Here is a 27,313-nt window from a genome sequence, read left to right on the forward strand (position 1 = left end):
CTCTAATATCTGAAGACTATGAGATAGTTAAGGACTATGGTCTGGATGTGAAAGATGGAGGAAATGGAGAAAAACCTATGAATGCCCCCAGTCAATAGGTGACAATAAAAGCCATATGAGAGGGTAACATTGCCAATTGAGGTGTTGATGAGAAAGAAGTGGAAAGCCTCAACTTTTAGGAATATCCACCGACTGAAGGGTCAGCATTTGTATTTTTGTGGAGTACTCATACAAATACCTTCTTGGCACCATATGAATACGACGTGAAGAGATTAGAAGCTGAAGGAGAAAGGCATCCGTTTAGTTACTGGGAAAAAAAAGAGGGGCAGTCATGCTAAGGCGTCAATAAAACATCATACTGAGACATTGATAAAACTTTCACACTAAGACACTGATACAACAATCCAGTACCTCCGATACACCTGGGGAGACTCACAAGAAAACACTGAAAGAGCACCAAGAGAGGTAGGAAGTGAGTCAGGTGAACCAAGTGAGTGCTGTGCCTCAAATGAGGTTAAGTATCTATCTGGGGGAAACGTCTAATAAACTTAAATGTTTCGGCTGTTTGTGGTTGAATGACTAATAGGCAGTGGGTTGCTTCCTTCTTTGTCTGCTGCTTTAAGTCTTCGAGGTCTAACACAGGTCCTAGAGGCCATGTGGTTCCTTCAGAGGTAATTTAACATTCTGGCTGAGTCATCTCTCAGAGAAGTGTTGTGTCTTCCTGGGTGACTATTGGGAATGTAACAATAACAGATGTGTCTGGTGTGTTTGCAATGCGCTGTGCAAGTGAAACACATGCTTGAACGTATGTGCAAAAGACCACACAGAGAGGTGTGCTTACGGGAGGAGAAGCGCAGTAAGAGTGATATGGGCCCTAAAGAAAGCAGGGAAATGTGCTTACCTAGATGTATATTGGGTGAGTAGTTGAAAAAAGAAGGCAGAAGTGGGGCGCAGGACCCCCACACATTGCTGGGCTCAGGTGCCACGGAACTTGCTGCACAACGGATGGTTGTGCCTCCAGTGCTTGAAAGGGGAAATTAGAAGTGCAGGTACTCTGTACCAGAGTACCTGCTTGTTTCTGAGAAGTGCTGGTACTCTCCAATTAAAAGTACTGCGTTTTTCTTGAGAAGAGCAGGTACTCTCCCTCTCAAAATAAAAAAAAGTGCCCGGTACTCCGTACCGGCCAGTACCGGCCCATTTAATGCACTGTGTGCCTCTGTATATATGCTCTCACTCTAAAGGTCCGGCGCTGACGTCTGAAAGAAACGCTCGTGCTCCGTCAGAAAGACCTACACACCCCTGCATTTTCTCTTGTTGATCAGATCTCCCCCGGACACAGCCCGGTGCTCGTTTCATTTCAAAATCACTACCAGCTGTCCGTTCCCAGTCAGAGAGCGCCTTTCGCAGATGGCCTCTTTAAACCGACGTGAGGAGGCGGCGAGGAGACGACTGCGCAGTACAAATAATCAGAACAAAGAAAGGCCTTCGTGAGTGGGTGGGAGAGCACAGATAGAGTGACCGTGGCATTCATTCCACCGGTCCGCGCCCCTCGCAGAAGCCATACATATGGAATAATAAGACGGTGCTCCTGGCGCGGATGTTATAATCGACAAACAGCAACTGGTCTAGACTTTCTAAACCTCCTTGAATTAACTTTTGCAAGGTCAGATTGGGACAGAAGAAAAGCGGCAGCACCAAAATAAAAGTGGACCCCTAATAGCGAACCAGGTAGTTAAAAAAGTGGTCTATGTTTGCAAATCAAGGCAGTTTTGGACTTGTAAATTAAGCTGTATATGTATTTTGCAAGATATGGGTGGCTGCATGCATTTGTGCTTGCTACAGGCAATGTTTGTGCTAAAACCAGAAAAAAACGTCCCACTAGATCATAAAACAGGCCCACAAACACTCAAAAAACGAGCCACGCACTGGCCTGTTAGACCAGCCCTCCAGGAACTGCCAGCTTGCCCAATAGGCCAGTCCAACCCCAAACGCTTGGCGTAATGCTTGAAGACAGAGACAAACCGGAGGTTGTCTTCAGCGGGCAGGGATGGTATATGTTTTAACCTCTGGAAGGAGTAATAGAAACTCTGTTGGATTTCTGTGAAATAACAAAAGGTGATTGGTGAATGATTGCAAAAGTCTCAGCCACAAGCAACCGCTTGGGCCTCGTCGCAGTTCATTATTTTTTGCCCGCTGCACCACTCCAGGCGGGGAACAGCAATCCAGCCTTGGCCCTGCTCCAATAGGAACACCCTAAATTGAACTTCCAGACAACACATTTCTGTGACCATGGATTGGACGCTGGATGCAGGTCAAGAGTAAACAACCCTGAACCGTATGGGCTGCCTTCATTGAAAGACAATGATAGAACAATAATTGGATCCACGTTAAAAGTGAAAATAGGACTTTATGACCAAAAAAAAAACTATAATGGCCTGCTGAAAGTCATGCTGTGCTGAATTAACATTAGGCAACCTGGATCCGTTCCAGCATGTGTGACACAACTCTGCCACATTAGACAGATTGTGCTGTCAGATTTAGAGTTGCCCACTTTTCTTGCAGACATTAGCTCACCAATGGCTCTCACATACCTGGCTGGAGCTGCGGCGTACGATGGGTTGAGACGACTGCCTGTCTGCCATGTCATGATGGCTTGCCAGATCTGTGGTAATTTGTGTTATTTCTTTAGGTAGACTTCAGTCTTCACAAATACAATAAGTAATGTCCTCCTTGAGCTGGAAGTTTTCTCCCAGTGCCTGGGGGGCATTCAATGACTGTTTTTACCTGGCATTGCCATGGTTTACACGGTGGTCCCAGTCAGACAGTGCCAGTGTTAATGCTGTCAGGGGGCCATCTTAAATTGGGTACCTCATCCTCACTATTCCCACCCATGGGAGTATGCCATAAGGGTGATCCCAAAGGCAGAATTAGCAGTGGTTTCACCATCAGAAATCCCATCTCCCACTGTACTCTAAATGTGGTGGGTTAGCCAAGTGGAAGTCGGGCAGGCCATGAGCCTCTTTTCTTAAAATGACACCATAAAACTTAGATAGCGAACCTAGGGTTCCTTGCAAGGCTGATCATTTATTTGCGTTGGAGAGGAGTGGCCAATTGCCTTCCAAGTTTTACGGTGTCATTTCGAGGAAAGAGGCTGTTGGCCTGCCCGACTTCCCCTAAGTTCAGCCTCCACATTTAAAGTACAGTGGGAAATGATGAAGCATGACACCCATCCGGGTGTGTGAGGGCTCTTGGTTCTGAGCAATCAGATTCCCTGATCTGCTTGCCCAGACTCCTCCTGACCTACTGCCTGTTCCGTTTCCTTTTTCTGGTTCTTTTAGGAACTTCATTCTCCATTTGCATTCATGTATATTTAAGGAGCTTGTATGCTGGACCTAGACAGATTCAAAGTCCCCCCATTATTGTGTCCTGAACATGGAAAACACTATGCACACAGTTCAGACTGAAACCCAGCTATAGTTAATTGTCTACTAACACAGTAATCAGCAAGTAGCTTTAATCTAACTGACAATTTTGTTGACTGTATTCTTTGAGCACTCTTCTTCTCAGTGCTATGTGTCAAAAAAACATATATTCTATGCACTTTTCTCATGCCTCTCATAATTTTAAACAATTGGCGTGGTTTGTGCATTTAGTAATAGTTATACTAACTGTACATTTTCCATATGCTGCATCCTGTTATTTCCCCTTTGTTCTGATAAATGTTGAATATCTACTATCTAATACATACATTAATACAATGTTATTTGGTTTATTTATCGAGTAGACTCGAAATTAGCACATACAAAAGATGCTCAGTGATCAATTTTAAGAATACTTTGCTTGTGCCGGTGGGGGTATTGGGACGCCCTGCTAGACCATCCTGACAGCTCTGGTGAAATTGGGGCCACCTGGTTTTCTTCCAGATTCACTTTGTAAATGTGTAAGAGGATGCTTGATCAAGCCCCAAACTCCTATCTCTGCACACCATTCTCCCCTGTGAACAGACATGGCTACAGGGACTCAAGTAGAGGGAAGAGTACAGCCGATAATAGGGTGGAAATAAAGCCAGGAGCTGGTAGTGCAGGACAGGACACCCCAGGGACAGGTGGGAACCAAGGAGGAGCAGATTACAGTTGCTAAGGTATGGTACCAGAATAACGTAACCAAAATATAATGATAGAAGTACTGTGTCGTAAATATTACCCACAATAATATGACCCGATTGAAGCTATTAAGTGAACATCTACACCCAATGAGATTATATTTTTGTAAACAATATTAAGGACTCAATATTGCTTGCTACCATATGCTATTTTTGCTAACAGTATTCTGATATACATTTAGGCTGTTGGGCTACACTCAATAGGATGATATACATGTATACGATATTTAGGGCTCAATATTTCTGTCAGAAATTTCTGCGAAGGCTATTCTAATCTATAATCAGGCTGTTGGTCTTCAGCACGTGACCTTACAAACACTGCTGTTAGAAATGGATTTCTGGTTGGCTAGGACATGCACCTCAGCCAGGCAGAACTCACCATTCTAGTCAGGGCGAGGGAGTTACACACCCAAGATAACCCCTGCTCACCCCCTTGGTAGCTGGGCACGAGCAGTCAGACTTATCCCAGAGGTCATTTGTAAAGCATTTGCACAACACACACAACACAAGTGATACAATAAATGCATCACAAAGGAAACACAACAGCATGTTATATAAAAATAAACTGAACTGATCAAAACAACATTGGACCAAACGCAACCTGTATCAGTAATACCCTGCTACTCAAGCAGTTGTCAGTACATCATGTAGGTTACTAGTACTATGCAAGAACAAGCAGTAGTTAGGCAAACATATAGGTTACTGGAACTCTGCCACAACAGCAGTAGTCAGGTTGTCAGTATCCAGAGAAATGCACATGTCATAATAAATATATAATCAGAGATACCAAGACACTATCATGAATGTACATAAAAATGAAACATTCCCCTCTGGCACATGTCATAATAAACATGTTGTCATGAATGCCAAGATTTCATTCTGAATGCACATAGAATGAATAAATTGTCCCCAGTGCAGGTAATGCAGATTCTGAAATGCTAGTTAGTACAGCAAGGCAAAATGACATCACAAATTAGAGCATATCCTCCAGCATAGGTAATGAGGAAAATAGTCCAATGGGTAAGGGCAACATGTACAGGAACCAACAAAAGCACCACCTACATGAAGGTGTCAAAACATCATAAGTACAAAACATTACTGTGCAAAGAATGTGGCTAACAAGGAGTGAGGGTACGAAAACCATCACGGGTCACCATAAACACCCCCATTGGGATAACTAGAATTAGGGGTAGGGGGCAAAACACCTGTGTGCCCTCTTCACTCCACTGAGTGAACTACGGGCAGCGAGCTGAACCAATGTCCCCCCCCCGGATGTCTTCAGAGTGGGTGGGAGGGACTCGCCTGCTGCCAACTTCAGCGGTGAGACCCCAATAGGTCCCCCTCATCTGCACAAACCGTAGAGGGTGGGGGTAGCTGCCTGCAACACACGGTGCAGCTGCCCCTAAAACACCTGGTTTGTGGTTCCTGCTCTGGGTTGGAGTGGGGTGCGGGTCGGCGGGCTTTGGCCACAGGACCTGCAGGTTCTAGTTTGTGCACCTTGAAGATGTCCCCTAAAAGTGTGAGCTCTGAGTTTATTGCTAATAAATATTAATGAATTTTGAGTTGAGTTTGCATCGAAATAGGCTAACATAAAAAATAATGGGTGACTTGGACAATGTGCCCACCTGAGTGGCCGTCATTAATCACAAAGTGTTATTATTAATTGCATATCAATGTTATTTAAAGTGTTCATATTAAGGCAATAAAGCTCCAAATCTAAGATTCTACTAAACTATCGTTCACACGTCGAGTATTGGCACCTCTTTTCCTGTTCCCATCACCAGACTCATCAGGTAACAATTTTGTATCGGTCCACATGCTGGTCAGTGCCTCCATTGCCATCTCCTAGGAACATCGCTTTCTCACACACTAAACTATACATTGTTTCTGTTACTGTGACAAGATTATCTAACAAGCAATTCTCAAAAGAAAGTTATAACTGCTATGTTTGGTCAACTCAGCTAAAACAATGCATGTATTAATCTTTCGAAGCATACATTTCTCATAGTAAAACTTTAAACAGTGCAGCTTAACATGAGACTGTGCAAGTAGGCCCAGACCTTGCTAACCTACGGTCCTACAATCATTAATAAAGCCAGATACATAACACATAATCATTAGTTTAACAAATTACTACAAATGTGGCCCGCTCACCAGGCCCTGATAGTGGAAGAGGGCCTGGGGAGCAGAGTGCGGCTGTCTCCCTAGCCCTGACTTTGGAAGGGAGCACCTGTTTGTGCCCCGGGGGCACTTCACCTTGAAGAACCAGAACCTTATGGGCCTGGCGGCGCAGGGTACGCCTGAAATCTCCTTGGATTCACCTGCCTCAACTAACAGAGACACGGGACACTCTGTCAGGCGTAAAAGATCAGATTTTATTAGCTGCAGCTAGTACAGTTGTCCAAGAAGTACACAAGGTATGTTCTCAGGAGACTGCCACTTTACTTTGTGGCGCACAATCTTATATACCGTATAAAAACCATTTATTAACTACATACACTCCCAGAACACATAGAAAGGAGCCAGTAAGAATAATGTAAAGATAGAACAGAGCCAATAGAAATGTCGGAAAACAAGACAGAACAAAGTATCAAGTGACTTAAGGTTGCCTCCCCTCCAGCTGTGTTTGTCACCCCTCCCTTGAACTAATTCATTAACTGATCCACAACGAAGTTGCATGTGGTGCGATAAGTTTTGTGTGCGTTTGGAGGACAGTTGTGAAATGAGAGAATACTAGCAAAGGACAGCGAAGGCCAGACGATAAGATAAGATCGGCGGAGAATAGTGTGAGCCCACAGATAGTTGAAACAAGGATTAGAAAACCAGACAGGGATTAGTGTACTCGGTCAGACCTTAATACCAGCCTTGTAAAGATAGAGGCAGAAGGCTGTTTTGAACACCATGTTGCAGAATAAGCAGAAAAGGCAGAATGGACTTCGTTCGCTGTGCTGCCTGAGTGAAGGCAACATAAAATGGCGGCGGGCCACAAAATGGCGGGTCGATACGATCGTATTAAAAATCGAATTTCCTCAGACCCTCCTTTTGCCAGAACTCAGGCAAGATACACAAACTCATGTTAATCTGAGTCGATGTCTATGGCCATGAGGTCATCAAGCTGTTGCTGTACCATCATTTTGATATTCTCTGCTCTTTGTGACTTGGGTTTGGGAATACATGCAGTAGCACATAGGTTGCAGATGGCAGGACCGCAGTGCATACAAAGACAACAAGAGAATATAAAAGCTAAAATTACTCCAAAGAATGTCAATACCTTCCAACCCCATTTGGACAGTAATTCCCAAAACCACTCTGAAAAGGACCAATCTCCTTCGTCCTGATGAATCGACTCGGAGATTATGTGTAACTTAGAGATAGCTTGGTATACTGTCGGAGCGTCATTAGGTATGAAAATACAGCAACTTGATCTGATCAATTTGCATACTCCACCACGGTCCGCAAGAACAAAGTCTAAGGCAACACGGTTCTGCAAGGTCATAAGACGATCAGCCTGTAGTTCAGCTGTAATGTTACTTAAAGCTCCTACAGTGATGTCTATGGTGGTTTCTACGACACGAACCAATTGCCTTATATTTCTGCTGTTGGCCATTGGACCCCAGAAGGGAAGAAATCCTTTGAGGAAATCTCCTCCCTCTTGTCCTGCTGTGTCTTTCGAATCCACAATCCCTCTGCCATATCTATTTTTATGATGGTTCGCAGGAGCGGTGTATGTAGGGGGAAGAAGAAAGGCTATATAACAAGTACCAGAGAAATCAGCTGGCAACCATGTATAAGCCCTATCGTGGCAAACGAAGTATGTACCTTGAGATGGTACTAACGGCAGTGAATTCAGGGCTGAATAAACATATGTATGGGAACATAAACTTTCTCTTTGTCCGGTGTTTGGAGTTCTACCATTTATTTGCAGACAGAAATTTCCTTGTTGGGGTATGACCCGTATCGGAGGAGATTTTCCTTGCTTAACCTTATCATTGAGGCTGGAAATGTAATTAGTTATGTTCCAATTGGTGTATGCTTTTCTTTCATCTATGGAAGCTTCACTTTTTTCCATGATTTTAGCCATAGCTACCATTCCCTTTATCAATAAACTATGACTGAAATCTGAACCAACACTATGTGAACTGACAGGTTGTTTAATTTTACTTTGATATGCATTATTGAAAATGACAAAATAAGCCCAAGCGGAACCTTCATAGGAGAATGGAAGAACTAAATATGGCATTCCTTTTTCTACCGTATGTGGTATGAGTCCACACACCCAACAGTCAGTTGTATTGATCACTAACTGATGTTGATGTAACAACTGGACGAAGGAATTGTTAAAGTATTCAGTTCTTCTGATGAGTTCATGCTGGGGAAGAGTGTGAAATAGGTGCGGAGAGATAGTAGAAGAAGATGTAGAGGTAGGAGAAGAGACAACTTTTTGCTGCAGAGTAATAATGATCCAGTTTACAGATGCCAAAAGAATACACGACAATATAATGACGCATAGAGCAATACTACAACGACTATATATTTCTTTACAATTATTCTTTATATTTTTACTTTCTCTTTTATCTAATGTAGCCTCCATCTTTCTAAGTGGATGCTCACAGCAATCTTCCTCAATCACTGTAGTCACGATTATCTACCGTCCTATGACACTGTGAGGTCCTGCAGGCCTATTGCCACTTACTCAGGTCGTAACTAAGACTCCTACCGTGACCCTGCAACCGGGATAGAGTACTACATAGGAGAGAAATTTACAAGTTCTTTGGTCTTGGTCTCAAATTATAGCGTTCCTGTCCAGAGGCAGTCTGGTTTTGAAACAATGTTCCTGGATTTGTCGTGTTCAAGCGACGATGCGATGGTATTGCTTCTTGAAGGATGTCGTCGTCCTCTTTCTCAGAAAGTGTTCCAATTAGACGCGCATCACTGAATGGTACAAATTGCGGAACTTTCTCACTTTCAGAGTCACTGATGCCTCTACGGACCCACTGATCGAAAGGCAAGGGCAAAGGCACTTTCTTGCAGTGCACGGCATGCACCCAGTTTTTCTTTCCTTCGACTTTAACTGCTGTTCTTGTGGTCAAAAGAACCAGACGTGGCTCTCTCCATCTGGGCTCCAAATTTCTCTGTCGTTGGAAATTTTTCGTGCAGACCCAGTCACCTGGTCGGATGGAATGACCTGGGTCTGTGGAAGCCTCTGGTAGAGCACTCTGAACCTGTTGATGAAGAACACGCAATTTAGTTGTAAGGTCATGCAAGTAGTCAATCAACATCGGGTATGGCAAGTCTGAGTATTTCTTAGGGCGAGGAACTCCCCATACATTAGCTGGGCGACCAAATATCACTTCGTAAGGGCTAAGCCCCAAACGAGAGTGTACTGCTGTTCTGGTGGACAGAAGAGCCAATGGTAAAGCATCAGGCCAATTAAGTCCTGTGCTAGCTTGCACCTTAGCAATTTTAAGCTTCAAGGTTCCATTGTAGCATTCTACTAAACCAGCCGACTGTGGGTGATTCGCCGCGTGGAACTTCTGTTTTATGCCAAGACCTGCACAAACTTTTTGCATGACTTGACCCACAAATTCGCTCCCATTGTCACTCCAGACAATGCGCGGCAAACCAAACCTAGGGAAGAATTCTTTCAAAAGTATTTTGGCAGTTGATAAAGCAGTATTGTCCTTCAGAGGGTAGGCTTCTACCCATCTAGAAAAAGCACATACTACCACCAGAACATATTTGAGGTTGTTGCATCGTTCCATGTGAATATAATCGATCTGCAACACCTCAAATGGATATGTCGGAGGAGCAAAATGACCTGCTGGAGTTGGGGTTCCCTTTCCCGGATTGTACATCAAGCAAACAATACAATGTTTTACTACATTATTTGCACACTTTGGGATCCCCTCATTTTGCCACACTGGAGCCAGAAGTTTACATATTCCTTTTGCACTTAGGTGAGCTGGACCATGTGCCATAGTAACTACAGGTAGTACATAAGCATCTGGTAACAGCCAACGTTGATGTTCTGATAATTCAACCCAACATCCCATCTCATCTAACATTCCTGTACTTTCCTTCCACTTTCTCAACTCATTCTCCGTAGCCTCTCCTTGAATTGATTTCACACTCTCTACTGTATCTTCACACATTCCCTTTTCTCTTACGCAGTTTGCGGGACCTGCAACATACATTCGACTTGTGTTGTCTCTGGCTGTCTTTTTCGCTACCTCATCTGCAAATGCATTTCCTCGACCAACATCGTCCACAATCTTTTTGTGTGCACTACACTTCACGATCGCTATCTGAGTAGGCATTGTAAGTGACTCAAGAAGTTCAGTCACTAATTGACCATGTTGTATCTTAGTACCATGGGAAGTAAAGAATCCTCTTTCCTTCCATAAACGCCCAAAGTTAAACGCTACACCAAAAGCGTATTGGCTATCAGTGTACACGTTTACTCTTTTTCCTTTGGATAACACACACGCTCTAGTTAAGGCTATCAATTCAGCTGCCTGAGCTGAATTATGTCTAATGCGTGCTGTCTCCACAATCGTATGCAAAGTAGTAATAGCGTAGGCTGAAACTGTATCTCCATTCGGGAGCTTGAAACAAGAACCATCTACCCATAGTGTTCCATCTGGATTCACTAATGGCGTGTCTTTTAGGTCAATTCTACCCTTAGTCTCTTCTTCAGTACGGAGAAAACAATCATGCTGTTCAGAGACATCTCTCTCTTCTGGAAGAGGCAACAAAGTAGCTGGATTCAGGGTATTACATCGTTTGATGTGTATGTGACTAGCCAAAAGCGTCAGCTCATATCCGGACAACCGAGCACTCGTAAGATGCTGCGTTTTTGTCCTATTTAGTAAAGTATCCACTGCATGTGGCACCATAACAATGAGAGTATTATCTAGCACTACTCCAGCAGACTGTCGAATAGAAATTGCTGCTGCCGCTGTCGCCTTAAGACAACTAGGCAATGCTTTAGCTACTGGATCTAACGTAGCTGAGAAATATGCGCATGGTCGCTGTTGATCTCCAAAACGCTGCGTTAAGACTGACAATGCACAACCCTCTCTTTCGTGGACATAGAGCGTAAAGGGCTTACTGTAATCAGGAGTACCCAATACAGGAGCAGAACACAAAGCAATACGCAAATCAGTAAAACTCTTCTGACATTCGTCAGTCCACGGAAGAGGCTGAGGCGTATCTTTTAAAGTTAGCGCCAACAGCGGTTTAGCCAATAAAGAGAAACTCGGAATCCACTGTCTACAATAAGAAGTAATGCCCAAAAAGGCACGTACCTCTCTTTGTGTGGATGGCACTGACATTTGTGCAATTGCCTGAATTCGTTCGGGGGTCAATCGTCGTCCCTCCTTTGACAAGAGATGACCCAAATAAGTCACCTCGCGACAGACATATTGTAATTTAGAAGGAGAAACCTTGTGATTTAGATCAAACAAATGACGCAACAGTGCAACGGTCACGTTTTTGCAAATCTCCTCTGAATCAGCGGCAACTAATAAGTCATCCATGTACTGAATGAGAGCGGCACCGGACGGTAAGGAAAAGGCATCAAGATGACATTTTAGAGCTTGACTGTAAATAGAGGGACTTTCACAATAACCTTGAGGTGCGCGTTTAAACCGGAAGCTTCGGCCTCCGAGGGAAAAACCAAAAATATCTCTACTCTCTTCGGCGATGGGAATACTAAAGAAAGCATTCTTTAAATCAATAACTGAAAACCAAGTCGCTGTAGAAGGTATCATCGTCAACAGAGCAGTGATATCTGGGACTACAGGAAACTGCGGTACGACAATCTTGTTTACCTCCCGAAGATCAATTACAAAACGATAAACAGGAGGCTGAGAAGGATCAGTGCGTTTAAGAACCGGAAGAACAGGACTGTTACATGTATTTCCTCTCGTTTCCTCAACCACACCCTTCTGAATCAAATCATGGACAATTTCCAGAAGTGCTTTCTCACCTTCAGTAGAGATTCTGTATTGCGGAATACGTGGCATTTCAGCATTGGGCTTAAGAGTAACAACATAAGGTGGGATCTCAAGACAACCAACGTCATTCGGACCCGTAGCCCAAAGCGTTTCGGGAAGAGAAAGCAATTCAGGTGGGAATTGATCTTTTGATAAGTACATTGGACTAGTCATTTTCTGTCCTAGAGTGAGGTATACACCAGAAGGTGAACAATATATCGTAGCATGCATTCTTTTTAATAGATCTAAACCCAACAGATTTTCACCACAACCATTCGTCAGAAGAAGCGGAGCTTCTAAATCATAAGGGCCTATTGAAACAGGCAAAGGGCAAGAAACTGGATTGCGAACAGGGGCGCCAGAAAATCCTACAGATACATTCGTTAAGCCAGACAAAGGTGCGCCAGGGAGTTTAGAATGAATGATAGAGCTTCTCATGGCACCAGTATCTAAAAGAAATGGCTCTGAAACACCCATTGTAGTGACATTAACATAAGGTCCATTCTGATCCACTGGAATTGACGTAACCCCCTTACTTTGTCCATGGCTGTCCTATTCAAAATGAAGACTTTCATTCCCTCCTTCAATATACTGATCCTCACTGTAATACTGTGTAGACCTAACATTTTGCTGATCAAAGTAATTTCCGGAATTTGGAGGAACAAAAGAACGCTGCCCTTGGGTTAACACACCTCGACCTCTACCTCTATTTGCCGACTGAAGACCACCACGACCTCGTGAAGCAGATGTTGCTCCATTACGCTGCAACAATGCCGGACAACTGTTCTTAAAATGACCTTCCTCCCTACAATAAGCACATTGATTGGGACCTAGCAAAGGTCTTGGAATGAATGGTTCAGGCTTTTGATACAACCTCTGAAACTGCGGAGGCTGTTGAAACTGAGGCTGAACATAACGAGGAGGATAAGCCTGTTGCAAGAGAACTTTAGTTTTTAATTCTTTCGTCTTTTTCTCTTGTTTTTCCCTTTCTTCTTTGTCTCTATTTTCATAATATTGTGCAGTAGCCAATATCTGGGCGGAAGAAGAAACTGCCCATGAACTCTCGGAGTCTTTTAGCTTGTGTGATAGTTCAGGAAGCAAGTTATATACGAACTTATCCACAAATAATCGCTGTCCCCCTTCTGTAGCCATATCTTGACCACTGTGATCAATGAATGTCTCCTCGAATCGGGTAAAGAAATCGGAAACACTTTCATCTTTCTTTTGTTTACATGCTGCTAGCTTATCCCAATTAACTCTCAAAGCAGGCATCATTGTTTTCATTAATGTAATAATCCTACCAGGGAGTTCTGAGATCAAAGCATCGGGCTTTGCACCACCTACTTGACCTCTATCTGCGGCAATAATAGCGTTCCAATCGCCGCTTAATTCTTGAGCGTGATCCTCTCTACGAATTTTAGCCCATATTGTCTGTGGAACTACATTTCCCATCAACATGTCAATATCTGCTAGATTCATAGTACATGCATCAACTGTTTGCGACAACTCTTTATAGTAACCAGCAGGATTTTTGCGTGGATCTGGTAGTGACTGTTTAAGTGCTAAAACTTCAGACCTTTTCCAGGGGACATGTATCCATATGCGCTGAAAATGCGCAGGAATAGCTGGATTAGCACCTGCTGCTGCAACTTCTTCCTTCCATATTGGAGAAACCTCTCTCATGGGATAGTTTTTCAGTGCTGTCCTAACTGAAGGATCAGAATCAGGAAAAGTCTGTGAGAACAATAGGGATCTGAAAGAAATAAGTGTTCTGACAGCGTTTTCAACCTTAGGACCCACAATAAGTCCTTTGTCAAAGTCAGCCTGAACATCTAACAGATCCTGTGGGACCGAACCCAAATTCATATCCTCCCATTCTTTAGCGAGAGTATCGCACATAACTTTAAAAACATATCTCTGCGTAGGTGCATTCCATTGCAGAAAGGTGGACATAATATCAGACGTACTATATTGGGGACCCTTCTTGATCCATCTACAAGCAAGTGAGTCCAATTTTTCTCGCTCTTCGGAGTCTGGGAATTGACTACGAGACTGTCTTCGAGAAAAAGCTGGAGACACGTTTAAAGCTTCAAAGAAAGGTGATAAGAGACCAGAGACAGTATCTAAAAATCGCTTACGCATAGATGGAGAATTTGACATAAGGATAGGGGACAAGGTATTAGGTGAATTAACTAAAGGAGCATTAGGAATTGCCAAAGGAGCAGAAGGCAAAGGAGTTAAAGGCAAAGCTGGCATAGGCAATACTTGAGGAGGCAAATGTGGAAAAGCTGGAGCAGGCGGAAGCACAACTGGCGGCTGAACAGGCTGTAACATCGGGGGTGCATTAGCACCTTGTACATAGGGCGGAGGCAATTTCAATAAGTGGGACATTAAGGAATCTTCCTCAAAATCTTTTCTCTTATCAAGGGAAGAGATAGGCAACGTCGGATAGCATTTATCTATTGCCATTCGATGCTGTCTGTCTGAAATTTCCATTGCATTATCTATTTCATCATCTTTGAATTGCTGAGCAGCCTGTATAATCGTCATTCCCTGTGTTTTCCTATCTCGTTTCGCTTGTTTAATTTCTCTCTGTTTGGCTTCCTTACGCCAAAGGCGAAAAGAGTCAAACATTGCCGGCCGGGCTTTTCTTTTAAATAACGTTGCTTCTAAATTATCTAGCACATCAGTTTCGAAACTACCATTTTCTGGCCATTTTAAAACACCATCTTTCTTTGTATATCGGGTCCATGTCTTATTAAAGGCAATAGGACCAACACCATGTTTAGAATAGAGCTCATATGTGGGAGTTCCAACCGAAGGAATCGGACAGGAGTCCTCAAGCTGGGAGTCCCTATTACAACCAAAGCAACAAAGTTTTCCAAACTTAGTCAGACCAGACATCTCACGATTTTTACTGGCTGTTCACAAACATCAAGGGGGTAAAACTTTCAGTTTACACAGCACAAATGCACTTACCCCTCGGCTTTGGCCACTGCAATGGCCAAATCTAAGGACCTAAGGACAAAACAAAGACCAAAATTTGTGGGCGCGACCCACCAAATACTTAACTAAGGATGTCTTCTTACACCAACAGAGGCCCGTCTATCGTCTCGCTTTACCATACATCATCAAAGAAAGGGCCAAGGCAGGGCGGCAGTCAGGGCAGCAGTCGTCAGTAGCCGTCAGGAAGGAGTAACCGCGTTGAAAAAGACCTTCGGACCACTTCGACATACAGGGGTCGCTTGACGTGGCTCGCGATTCCTCCAGAATTTTCTTGCGGGGTTCCTCACGACCTTCAGGCAGAACCGGTACCGCTGAAGCCGCCCCACGTTGGGCGCCAGTTGAAGAACCAGAACCTTATGGGCCTGGCGGCGCAGGGTACGCCTGAAATCTCCTTGGATTCACCTGCCTCAACTAACAGAGACACGGGACACTCTGTCAGGCGTAAAAGATCAGATTTTATTAGCTGCAGCTAGTACAGTTGTCCAAGAAGTACACAAGGTATGTTCTCAGGAGACTGCCACTTTACTTTGTGGCGCACAATCTTATATACCGTATAAAAACCATTTATTAACTACATACACTCCCAGAACACATAGAAAGGAGCCAGTAAGAATAATGTAAAGATAGAACAGAGCCAATAGAAATGTCGGAAAACAAGACAGAACAAAGTATCAAGTGACTTAAGGTTGCCTCCCCTCCAGCTGTGTTTGTCACCCCTCCCTTGAACTAATTCATTAACTGATCCACAACGAAGTTGCATGTGGTGCGATAAGTTTTGTGTGCGTTTGGAGGACAGTTGTGAAATGAGAGAATACTAGCAAAGGACAGCGAAGGCCAGACGATAAGATAAGATCGGCGGAGAATAGTGTGAGCCTACAGATAGTTGAAACAAGGATTAGAAAACCAGACAGGGATTAGTGTACTCGGTCAGACCTTAATACCAGCCTTGTAAAGATAGAGGCAGAAGGCTGTTTTGAACACCATGTTGCAGAATAAGCAGAAAAGGCAGAATGGACTTCGTTCGCTGTGCTGCCTGAGTGAAGGCAACATAAAATGGCGGCGGGCCACAAAATGGCGGGTCGATACGATCGTATTAAAAATCGAATTTCCTCAACCTGCACTCGGTGGAAGCCCCCAGGAACGACAACGGGATTCCTCTTTCTTCTGCAGCCTCTCCTCTGGAATGGGAGACGGGCCTCGCTGCCCCATCCCTGGGGCTATAGCAGACAACACTTTGTCCTTGTGCTCTTGGGCAATGCAGAGGGCAATGCTCAACCTGTGCTGGAAACTGTGGAGGACAAAGCGGGAGCACCCTTACCTCCAAGTGCAAATCACATCAGTTTATACAAGAAGTGCCCTTCTTGGATTGAGGCACATTCACATATGGGAAAATGTAAAAGATGGTTGATTTATAAATAATAATGATGCCTTTTTGATAATGCTGTTTTTATTTGCCAGTAGCTTTTCTCCCATAGCAAGCACTTGGCTTCAATGCCACTAATTGACAGGTCCTAAAACTGCTTTACCAAGCTGTTGTTTCAAATCCATAGGCAGACAGTTCTCTGCATGTGTGGTCTTCCAGTGCACGGTAACAACCCCTTTTGCCACAAAGGTGCGTATCCTTGATACGTTCCTCATTAGCGCGCAGCCTGTTGATTTAATGGAATTGACCAGCGACAGACAGGTATGAAGTGCATGAGTAATGGGATAAGGAAAGAGTTCATGGATGTGTAGTAACAAACACAGTGTCTGGCAACTGTTACTAAACTTCTACATCCTGGCACTCTCTTACTCCAGAATGTGGGTAGATTCACCTGCAAGAAAGAAGAATCAGGGCGTAAGACAACCAGGGACTTAAATAAATACATTTATTAAGTCTTCGTAGCCAAACTGAAAGTTACCACATTAAGAAGCTTCTCAAGAGTACTTCCTTCAGAAAGCAGGTGGGGTAGCTCATGTCCCTGCACTGCAGATCTAGCTCATGGGCAATCCATATTGAGTGCAAGTGAAGGTTTCATGATTTTTGTGGAAAATGAAAATATATTCAAGGAAAGAGGCCCCTGCAAAGAGTACCAATGATTGATACAGCAGGTTTTTTTTAGCTGGAAATAGTGATTTTTCACCAGAGTTGATCATACAATCATAGCTCAGTCTTCTTATACTGATACTATATTAAGAGAGAAACTATTGTTCATGTTGTGCTGGATCTTATCAGCAGGGGTGTCGCGTAGGCTCTCATTATTCTAATGAGACTACTGGATTTTGAGTGTCAGAATCGCCCTCAGCGTGGGAGACTAAGTCTGACCCACTGTGGGTGACACCTGTCGTTCCAATCCAGGTTTTGCTCCGGCTAACTAGCAGTGCCTCATCTCTACCCAAGGGCAGGGATGATTGGGCAGCCGAGCGCATGACATAATTGGTTTCTCAGTGAAGCCGTGGTCACTCAGGTCTCATCCGTTTCTCTCAGTTACCTTAGTCTCATATATAAATGACAAACAGAGGCGGTATATGTTCCAATAATGATTTTAATAAAACAACTGGATCTTAGATATCAAAGCGTGAGCTGCAATAACCAGGACGACACAACATGACAAAATGGTGACGAGAAGAGTGAAGCAGAGAAATAGCGCTATCATATTGTCACTATGGTCAATAGACTAATTCCTACCTAGGCTATAATAGAGCACAGCATGTTAAGCTCTAATTCTGTCCTTCAGGTTCCCCTGGGAAGATATAATCCCTCATACCTGAGCAAAGGCCTGCGATCTGCGTTAGCATCAATAGTGAGGCATTCGGCAATCAGCATACAGTTGTGGTTTTCTGGCTGGAATCTCCCTCTAACATGTAAGGGACAAGAAAGTGTTTTTATAACAACACAGCTGATGTTCTGAGAAAATGTCCCTATGTAAGGATGTGTATTTTCTACAAATGTTGGAGACTAAACTTCTACCGCGTTCACCGGCAATGTACCATGCTATAGCCTTGGAAGAAGCACAGAGTGAGCAAGAATGTATTGTTTGAGAACAGAGTGCTGGCCTAGGCAAAAACAGATAGATATCCAGAAAATTAAACAAGACTGTGAAAGTGGCTATTGTAACAATAATAAAATAAAGCAGAATAAAAATATATCTAGTTTAAAGTGCACAGCGGCCTAGCCTAGTATGTTAAAATAACGCGCAGGGAGCTATTGCTAAAATGGTTGCACAACATCCTCCCCTTATCGGCTGAAGGTGGTTCAAAGCCTAAAGACATATAAAATTACTGCTAAAAGCTCAACCTAAGACATATGAGTAAAAAATCAATGTCGAATATGACAAGTCGAAGAGACACGTGAGCATGTAGAAGGACAATTTCAAATTTGAACATGTGGCAAAAAAGACGGAATTTAAAAAGGCAAAGTTATTTTTGAAAACTTCCAATCGATTCTGGGACCATAGAGGACAGGAAGTCGTCCACTTCGGCTAGTGTTAAAGTCGGAAAGGCATCGCCAAGAAGGATCAAGAAGCATTCGTGTTCCATATCCTCAGCTTCACCCAAGGCAGCATTCCGTGGTGTGCCCAATGATGAGTCACGAGCCACATCCTCCAGGAAGGGCAACTCATAAGTAGCTTTCGGTAGCAAACGCAACATCAACGCGCATGTCCGGTAATGAGCCTTCAACAAGCACATCAACAGATCAGCATCCAATGAAAGCAAGCGCTGCATAGAAAGACAAATTTCCAATGTGTGTTCGAAAGAGCACGGGAGGTACCGAAACACGGGCTGCACACATTGTAAAACCAGTCTTAATGACAGAGACCAGCCATGCTCCAATTGCTCCAGGAGTGTTGCTCCAAAATACTGCATCATGCGTTCACGACACAGCTGCGCTGATGGGAGCGCTTCCATTCCTCCTTCTTGCGGAGGGACAGCCATTGCGCATAAAAAATAGCAACAGCAAAATGCCAGCTAATAAAGCCAAAGTTATTGGAAATCCCCCGAAAATACTAGAAAAAACTGAATGGATGGCCCATGGTATCAAACCAAATATGGAGGAGAAGGTGTGAATGAAACCAGAACCATCAGCCTTAAAAAAATGTGCGATTCCAGTTGTACTGGACGCATTAAATATCCGTCCCACAAGTTCACCAAAGTGTCTCGGAAAGTTTGTACTTAAAAGGGACTGTATTTTTACTGGCAACCTTGCCACCTGAAGTGCATAGGTCTCACGTGCAGATGTAAGGGCCACATGCTTTTGAAACAATAAAGCCTTGAGTCTGCTCAACTTGTCAAAATTCACATTGGAAGTAGCAACGTGAGGCCAAATGTCAGCTACCGCTTTTATTTTAGTGGGGGTATAAAAGTACATTTCCGCAGCATGTAACGACCTTAGAGACCGAAACAACATAAACTATTCCGGTCCGCATCCCACAACAGTCTTCACCGTTGAGGAGGACATTGCTGCTGTTTGAAAGCACCTAGAACGCAGGTCTAATCAAGGGGACTGGAACTCCCTTCAGATACGCCCCATGCAAGGACAGCTGTTTACAAACCATCGAATGGCTGACTAAAGTCTCACATTCATTACCACTAAGAAAGACTTCTTTCATGCCACTGAGGAATTTGTATGAGAAGGGAAGCTCCCACACCTCATGGATGTAACTATCTCCCAGCCTTTCATATCTGCCTACCAGAATGTGTTTTAAAAAGGAGGTGAATTGAAGTGTAGAAATAGGCAGATTGATGACCCTGTGTATTAGCCACTCAGCAGTTGGTATTTCAGCCACAGTAAAAGGCAACTTTTTGAATTTCTCAATGTTTAGCATGACAAAAGTTGCTTCTTTCTTAACCATTAGTTGTTGTTGTCGCGTTAAATTAAAGGAGGAAAATATTTCCCTTGCGCTGACATTCTGCCAGGGAACGCAACCCGCCTTCAATCTTTGAAGTATTCAACCCAACTGCATAATGGACCTTAGCTGACTCTGTCCATGGTGTAAAGAAGACATATCTGTTTGTATAATGTCTATAGCAGAAGAGACAATGTTATTTAAGGTGTATATTCGGTCGGACAGGGTATTAATCCCATTATCCACAACAGCTAATGGCTTTTTCAGATTTTCCAGGTCTATTTGCTTTAACCGGGCAGATGCTTCTTGTGGGGAAAGCTTCCAAATTTCATTCTATACTTCATATAAGAAATGCTTTCTGCTGTGTTTTCTGGGGCATAACAGGAAATTCTGTAAATCAGTATTAATAGACAGGAGACTGAGGTGTTCTCTAACCGCATCTAGTGAGGAAGTTCTTAACCATTGCTGGCATAGTTTCCCTGCACTGTATGTTGTAACTATACCTGCATGTTCAGATGATATATAGCGAGGGTGTGCCCTATTAGTTCTAAAACGCCCCGAGAAGTTAATAAAACGTTGGTGACACCCATTGCTATCTACTGGCCACAATAACCACCCGCCAGGACGTGTCAGTGAAACATCAAATGTACCATTCTGGACCCATTCATCGAGCTGGTCTTCAGATGCATTTGTATATTTTTGTCATTTATAAAGTTTTGCAGGGGCTGGTATACTGGGCGTATTTAATTCTTTAATCTTTTCTAAGCCTAGACAACTTGTTTGTTCTACTGTTTCATTTAAGAATATCGTTTGTATAGGAATCAGGCATTCTCTGAAAAAGGCTTCCTTCCCCCTTATTTGCCAATGTCTAGTTCCCCATACACTTTTTAAGTCAATTGACTTTAGCCACTATTCATAGCCTTCTGTAGCCAACCGGGAAACAAAGGATTCTGAATATATAAATTTCGTATTTGTCAATGATATATGTATATCTTTAGTAGGTGGTAATTTAAAATAATAGGACTCAGCATTTTTTGCATTATGCCCAGAAAAATATGTAAACTTTTCAGAATATGTTTTTGATCTCCCTTGTAGTGGAGTCGGACAATGTTCCCATTGTGTATAATTAAAAACAGCTTTGAGGCTGCTCGCTCTGTGTATGAAATGGTGCCCATAATAATTATAGCAAAACATATCACCATAATTTTCTTTAGATTGATAAAAATCTTTGTTTTCAAATACAGTATATTACTGTAATTCAGTCATCCTAGAATCAACTGTTTTCACATCCCAATCATCAGACACAATACCTGGTATTATTATAACATTCATAGATAGTTTGAACACATATGGTATTTGAATAACCTCTGTGGGATCGTATAAATCAAATATTACTTTATCCCAAACAATCCCATCAGGAATTGGTATTGCGGAAATGTTCACAAAAGATAAGTCTCTTCAGACTTTGTGTGATGAAAAATGTGATTTTAAGACCTCATCCACCAATTCAACTGTTGATTTTGCAGGAAGAAAATGGCCATGTATTAATAAAAAGAAAGTGGTAACAAAGCCAATCCAAAGCAGGAAGGCTAGTACAGTCAAGGAAAGCCATAGATAGTTCCATGGAAAAATAAAGTATGTTATTTTAAGCCAGTTCATTAGCTTGCGTGTTCTTGACTGTTCAAGTGTTGAAGAGGCGAATGAGTCTGAGACGTCGTCATTGATGTCAGTCAAATATCCAGAAGCAGTTTGTGCAAAAGCTGGAGCTGTGTTAGTTGGTGGAGTTGGTGTTTCTCGCGGTGGCACAGAAAAAATAGCACCGTCCGTTTTTGTGTTGAAGCTGTATCAAATCGATCAATTATCTCTGTATTATTCGATGTTGGTGGAACCAATGCAAGATCATTTTCCACCCTCCCCAAGCTCGGAAAGATGTCAGTGTTGCTACTTACACCTTGTAAAGGAACTTCTTGACCAATAGTGAGAGGGATTTGGGAACTACTGGCTGTTCCTTTTGGTCTGCTGTGCAGGATCGGCCACATGGTGTAGTTTGGCATTGTCGGTGGAGACAAAACGATTTTCTATGGCACCTGCCAACGGTGGTAAAATTACAGTTCTGATGCCATGTATCCCCAAGACTGGGACTGGGGCTCGGTAAAAAGGACCTAATTGCTTTTTCACAGCAACCTTTTCACGTACTAGATCCCTGATTCTAGGAATCCAGCCGGTAGGCGAAACAGGCACATCCTTGATTCCTGTGGAGGCAGCACTGATAGAAGAATTGTCATCACGGAACTGTTGCAATTCCTGTAAGACAGTAACACGTTCATTTATGTCAAAAGGTGTTTCTGCCGCCCCCACGGTAGGACCATCAAGCTCTGGAACATACATTTGAGTTCCGAACAGGCACTCATTTGAAGTACGACCCCCTAGGGACCTTCTAGGCAGATTGTTAAGTGCTCTCTGAACTCCATACAGGTGATTAACCAACTGTGACCCATACCTAAGACTGTGGCTGTTAAGGATTGCTTTAAATCACAGTTTAATCACTCGACAACACTATTTCCCTCAGGATGAAATGGAGACAAGTACTAGAGTTGGATATCCAACAAAGCCATGGTGTCCCTGAATGCCCTTGAGGCGAAAGCAGGGCCCTGGTCCGAGTGGAAAGCCACAACCGCATATGTACCGATAATGACTTTCAAATCTTTAATAACAGTCCAAACGTCAGCAGAGTGTTGTGGCCACGCCCATAAAAATCTGGAGCAGGAATCAACAGCGACTAATATATACTTGTATGCACTATCCGCAGTGGTCCAAGTACACACCTTGTAAGGGTTTGTTCGAAATCAAGAGGTGTGTCTGCGGCGGGCATTTGGCAGTTGAAACTTTAATCTGTTGGAAGATGTCACAGCAAAGGACATACTGCTTGGTCTCTTTGTAGAGGGCTGTCCACCAATAACGTGCTTGTGCAATTGAGGATGTAGCTGCCACACCAGCATGAGCAGATGCCACCCCTTCATGTGCTGCTTTAATCAATTGTGATCTTATATCTCTGTTGGTAATATCTCGTACTCCTACGCTTGGTATATTAACTTCAGCGATCAGCATAGCTCCCATTCGGTAGGAATATTTGTCAGGAAATCCTTTTGGATAGGGCGTACCATTTGCCATAGCTGTCAAAGCAGCCCATATGTCTGCGTCCGTTTTTTAAACTCAAACGAGTTACTGCAGCAACAGCAGCCACAACCACTGCTGACTTTGCGGCTTCATCAGCCAATGTATTCCCAGCAACATGTATTCCAACGTGCTGGTGTCCAAGTGCGTGTACAACATGGACATTTGGTAGCGTTTCGTTCAGATCTGCTACTTTCCCCCACAGAACTCTGTGTTTAATGGTGTTGCCTTTAGAATCTATGAACCCATTCTGGCGCCGGTAATGCAGGTATTCATTAAAGGACTGGACACAATAGTAGGAATCACAAACAATCAGCGTCGGCTGTGCAGGATCCGTGTGTTCCAGTGCCATCAACTGAGCTTTTAGTTCTGCCAATTGGGCTGTGCAATCCCCTAGGTTTTGCGTAAATGTATGTAGGGTTACAAAATGTATTGTCCTCCATATAGCCGCTTATGACTGCGCAAGCAGCAGAATATTGGTGCTTTGTGCCAATTGCAGGTTGTGCAGAGCCATCGTTGTACATGACTCTATGATATTGTTCGATAGGCAGTGTGTTTGCTGGAACTGGGTATTCTAGTTCATACTGCAAAAATTCTTGAGTTTGTAATTTTGGGTCAAAAAATGTACTCTACATCAGTGGCTGTCAAAGACATGGCCCATTGTATCCAGCGTGGATGTAATGGTTTTGCGTTTGGTACGCTGGCTTTTGTAACAGCATCTAGGGCTGGAATTGGGGAAACTATGAATTTGCCCTGGGCTAGAGGTCTTTCTTTAAGGACCACCATCTGTACAGCAGTGAGTATTTTCTCTGTGGGAGCAAAGCGTTGTTCTGCTGCTGAGTACAAGTGTGATTTGTATGCAATCGGGACTGTCTCACCTTCATTAAATGTCACATAGCTGAAATCGATGGTACCAGCAATTACTCTGATGACCAAATGAGTTTTATTGTCCCTTGTGTGTAAATGTTGTGCTGCAAGCATGTCTGTCTGCAGTTCTCTAAGAATGCATGTGTGTTCAATTGTCCAAAATTTACTCAAAAAATCAGGATGTTTCAAATCTTATAAAGGTTTTATGTGTGAAGCATAATCTGGAATGTAAATTCTGCCAAAATGTAAGAAACCCAATAGTGATTCGAGTTTTTTTATCGTGCTTGGAGGTTGTAGTTGTGCGCATTTTTCCAAGAATTGTGACGCTAGGCTCTTTCCTTCACTTGACAGTTCATATTCCAGGACACTGAGGAAGGCAATTTTAGTTTTTTTTAAAGTTAAACTTGTAGCCAAATTCAGCAAATCCAACAACAATGCGGGCTACCCATCTTAAATGTTGTAGTAATTCATCATCCGTAAGATAAATATCATCTACATAGGACAATGCTTCAGGGTCATTCTTGTGTAAAATTGCAGTAACACGTGCTGCGAACAGTCCTGGGCTGTTCTTATACCCGTGGGGTAAACAACAGATTTTTTTTCTGGGAGCTTAATGCACTGAAACTTTTTAAGTCTCTACTCTCAGGTGCTATATTCTGGCAGAAGAAACAATTGGAAATGTCCAGTGTTGTTTTGTATTTTTTACACACTATATTGTTCATTAGTGCTGTGCTATGTGAAGTTTGCATAGCATATGTGCATGTATGACTGCTTAAGTGTCTGTAGTCTAAGACTATTCTATATGAATGGTCCGGTTTAGCTACTAGGAATAATGGATTTCAGAGTTCAATTACGCCCTGGTACTCTAATTGTGTGAGTATTTTCCCTCACAGTTGCTTTTGCATTACGTTTTATCGGATACTGAGGTTGTGGTTGATTTTTAATATGAATTACATGATATAACGCAGGTACCTGGGCCAAAGCCCAATCAAAGGCATAGGATTCAGCGAGTTCCTCCAGAAGGGGCAAGAAAGAAGGTTTAATAACATCTTCTCCATATGGGCAGGTATGGACAAATTCAGGTGGCCAATCCTGTTCAGCCAACAAAACATCATATATGTTCACTACGCGATCCCAAAAGATTGTATCTATTTTGCGCTCAATGTCTCCTTCTAGCTGTAGCGTTGCTTTATAACCCTATCAGGCTTGGAGACACGCATGTCCACAGTTTCTACTTGTATAAAGTCATCAGTTGCTTTCACCTCCAAATGCTCTTGAAGACTCCGGCAAACTATTGTGACCTCTGCCGCGCTGTCTAGCAGTGCTAGTGCCCACTTCTCGTTCTTCAAGAAGACCCTCTTCCTGAGTGGCTTGTCGAATTGTGACTGCCGCCACCTTTTTCTTTTTGAATTGGGGTTTTTGTTGGGCAGGTTTTTCTTCCTTTTTAACAGAAACCTCAGATGAGCGTTGTGATTCCTGTCTCGGTTTAACGTACTCTGATCGCCCACCTCTCTCATTTTGTTTTTCCGATGAGTCCTGAAAGGAACGAGATTGGCGTGTATCAGTATATAGATATCTAGCAGGCGTTTTTATATTATCTCTAATTCTGAGATTTTATCTATTCTGCGGAGTCTCCATACGTGGAGATTCTCCCCTCTCTTTTTTAGGAGTTTGTTGTTTTTTATCCCAGCGTTTCTTATTACCCTCAGGAACTTGCATGGAAAAATCTTTATTAGATTTGCCCTAAAACTGTGGTTTAGTTGGTCTGGCCCTTAAACTAACTTGACCAATGCTAGAATAGGTGTCTGCGATAACCTTAGGCAGCTTGCATTCCTGACCCTGTTGAGAAACGTCATGGAGCTTCATGCGCACTGCTAGTGTGACCGCTTCCCCTTTAAGATTACTTAAAATAATTGAGGATACTGTGGCAAAATTGCCCACTAGTTGCATCCCCAAGTCCAGGGCCGGGGCAGCCCTGTATTCATCCTGAATTTGTTTCAACACTTCGGCAAACTGGCAAGTGTCGGTGTACCATGTGCGGTTGTCTAGAGCGCGGCAAATACAGTGCCCCAAGTATTACAGTTATCCACTGTAGGGACCATCCCAAATGGCAAGCACATTGTTAGAATTCTATGTTTACCCTGAGGTCCCGTATGGGGAAATACTTCTACCAGCGCATTTATTTTTTCTGCCAACCAAAACAGAGTTTCCTCTCGTTTGGCGGGTACTTTACCCATAATCGAATGTACAGTCACAGGGTTTATGCCTGGGGTCGCTTCATGTGGTTGTGCTGGTGAAGCACGTGCTGGGTTTGTATTTAATGTTTGCATCACAAACTGTACTAATCGTCTATATGTCGCTGTTAATTTAGTATTTAAGCAACAAACCTCAACTACTGCTAAATTTGCTACTGCAGGATTTGCTGTATAGGTGGCCAATAAAGGCCAGGTAGGACCATCATTACTTAGAGGACTTAACCTTACTGGTAATATTGTGTGGGGTAGGGCACCATCTAGCCAATTATTATGTTCCTGATAAGATAATGGTATTTCTAAATATGCATATGCCCTGTATTGTCCAGGTACGTTTGCAAGTGTATAATGATGAAATGTGTTTGTGTTCCCATCAACTGCTGGAAATGTGACCCAAGAGTAGAAGAGTTCTGTTCTATAAGCTGGATGGGCGTCCACCACAAATGTGACTTGACCCCCCTGGGCCGTAAGACCATTTGCTAGTAAATGTGCAGTCAAAGGTTGTCTCATATTGACTGCTATTGCTACCTGCTGCGGATTCGCCATGTTAGATAAAAGATATGTTCAGAGAAGGCACACCAAATAGTGTTTTTACTTTTTAAAGTTCAAGCTTGAACAACCTCCAGCCTCTGATAGGATAGCCTACGTAGCTGGAGTGGAAATCCTCAGTACCACGGATGTCTCTGTATACGGTACTGTGGTATCATTGTATATATTGAGACAGAGATACTCCAGAGGACCCGAAAACTAGAGCCTGACCAAACGTTGGAGGCGCCATGTCGTGTAGGCTCTCATTATTCTAATGAGACTACTGGATTTTGAGCGGCAGAATCGCCAGCGGCGTGGGAGACTAAGTCTGACCCACTGCGGGTGACATCTGTTGTTCCAATCCGGGTTTTTCTCCGGCTAAGTAGCAGTGCCTCATCTCTACCCAAGGGCAGGGATGATTGGGTAGCCGAGAGAATTACATAATTGGTTTCTCAGGGAAGCCGTGGTCACTCAGGTCTCATCCGTTTCTCTCAGTTACCT

The 27,313-nt window shown here is 43.2% G+C and overlaps 1 long non-coding RNA gene across 1 annotated transcript in view; it reads left to right on the forward strand.

Annotated features, from left to right (window-relative positions):
* The first annotated feature begins 1,486 nt into the window (after positions 1-1,486).
* The window catches only part of LOC138258717 (uncharacterized), a 170,296-nt gene continuing 144,469 nt past the window's right edge, over positions 1,487-27,313 (forward strand). Inside the window, exon 1 of the long non-coding RNA XR_011198522.1 lies at positions 1,487-1,728. This is a non-coding gene — a long non-coding RNA (uncharacterized lncRNA). The remainder of the gene's footprint in view (positions 1,729-27,313) is intronic.

Source organism: Pleurodeles waltl, chromosome 9 (genome assembly GCF_031143425.1).
Source record: "Pleurodeles waltl isolate 20211129_DDA chromosome 9, aPleWal1.hap1.20221129, whole genome shotgun sequence".
Lineage (NCBI taxonomy): Eukaryota > Metazoa > Chordata > Amphibia > Caudata > Salamandridae > Pleurodeles > Pleurodeles waltl.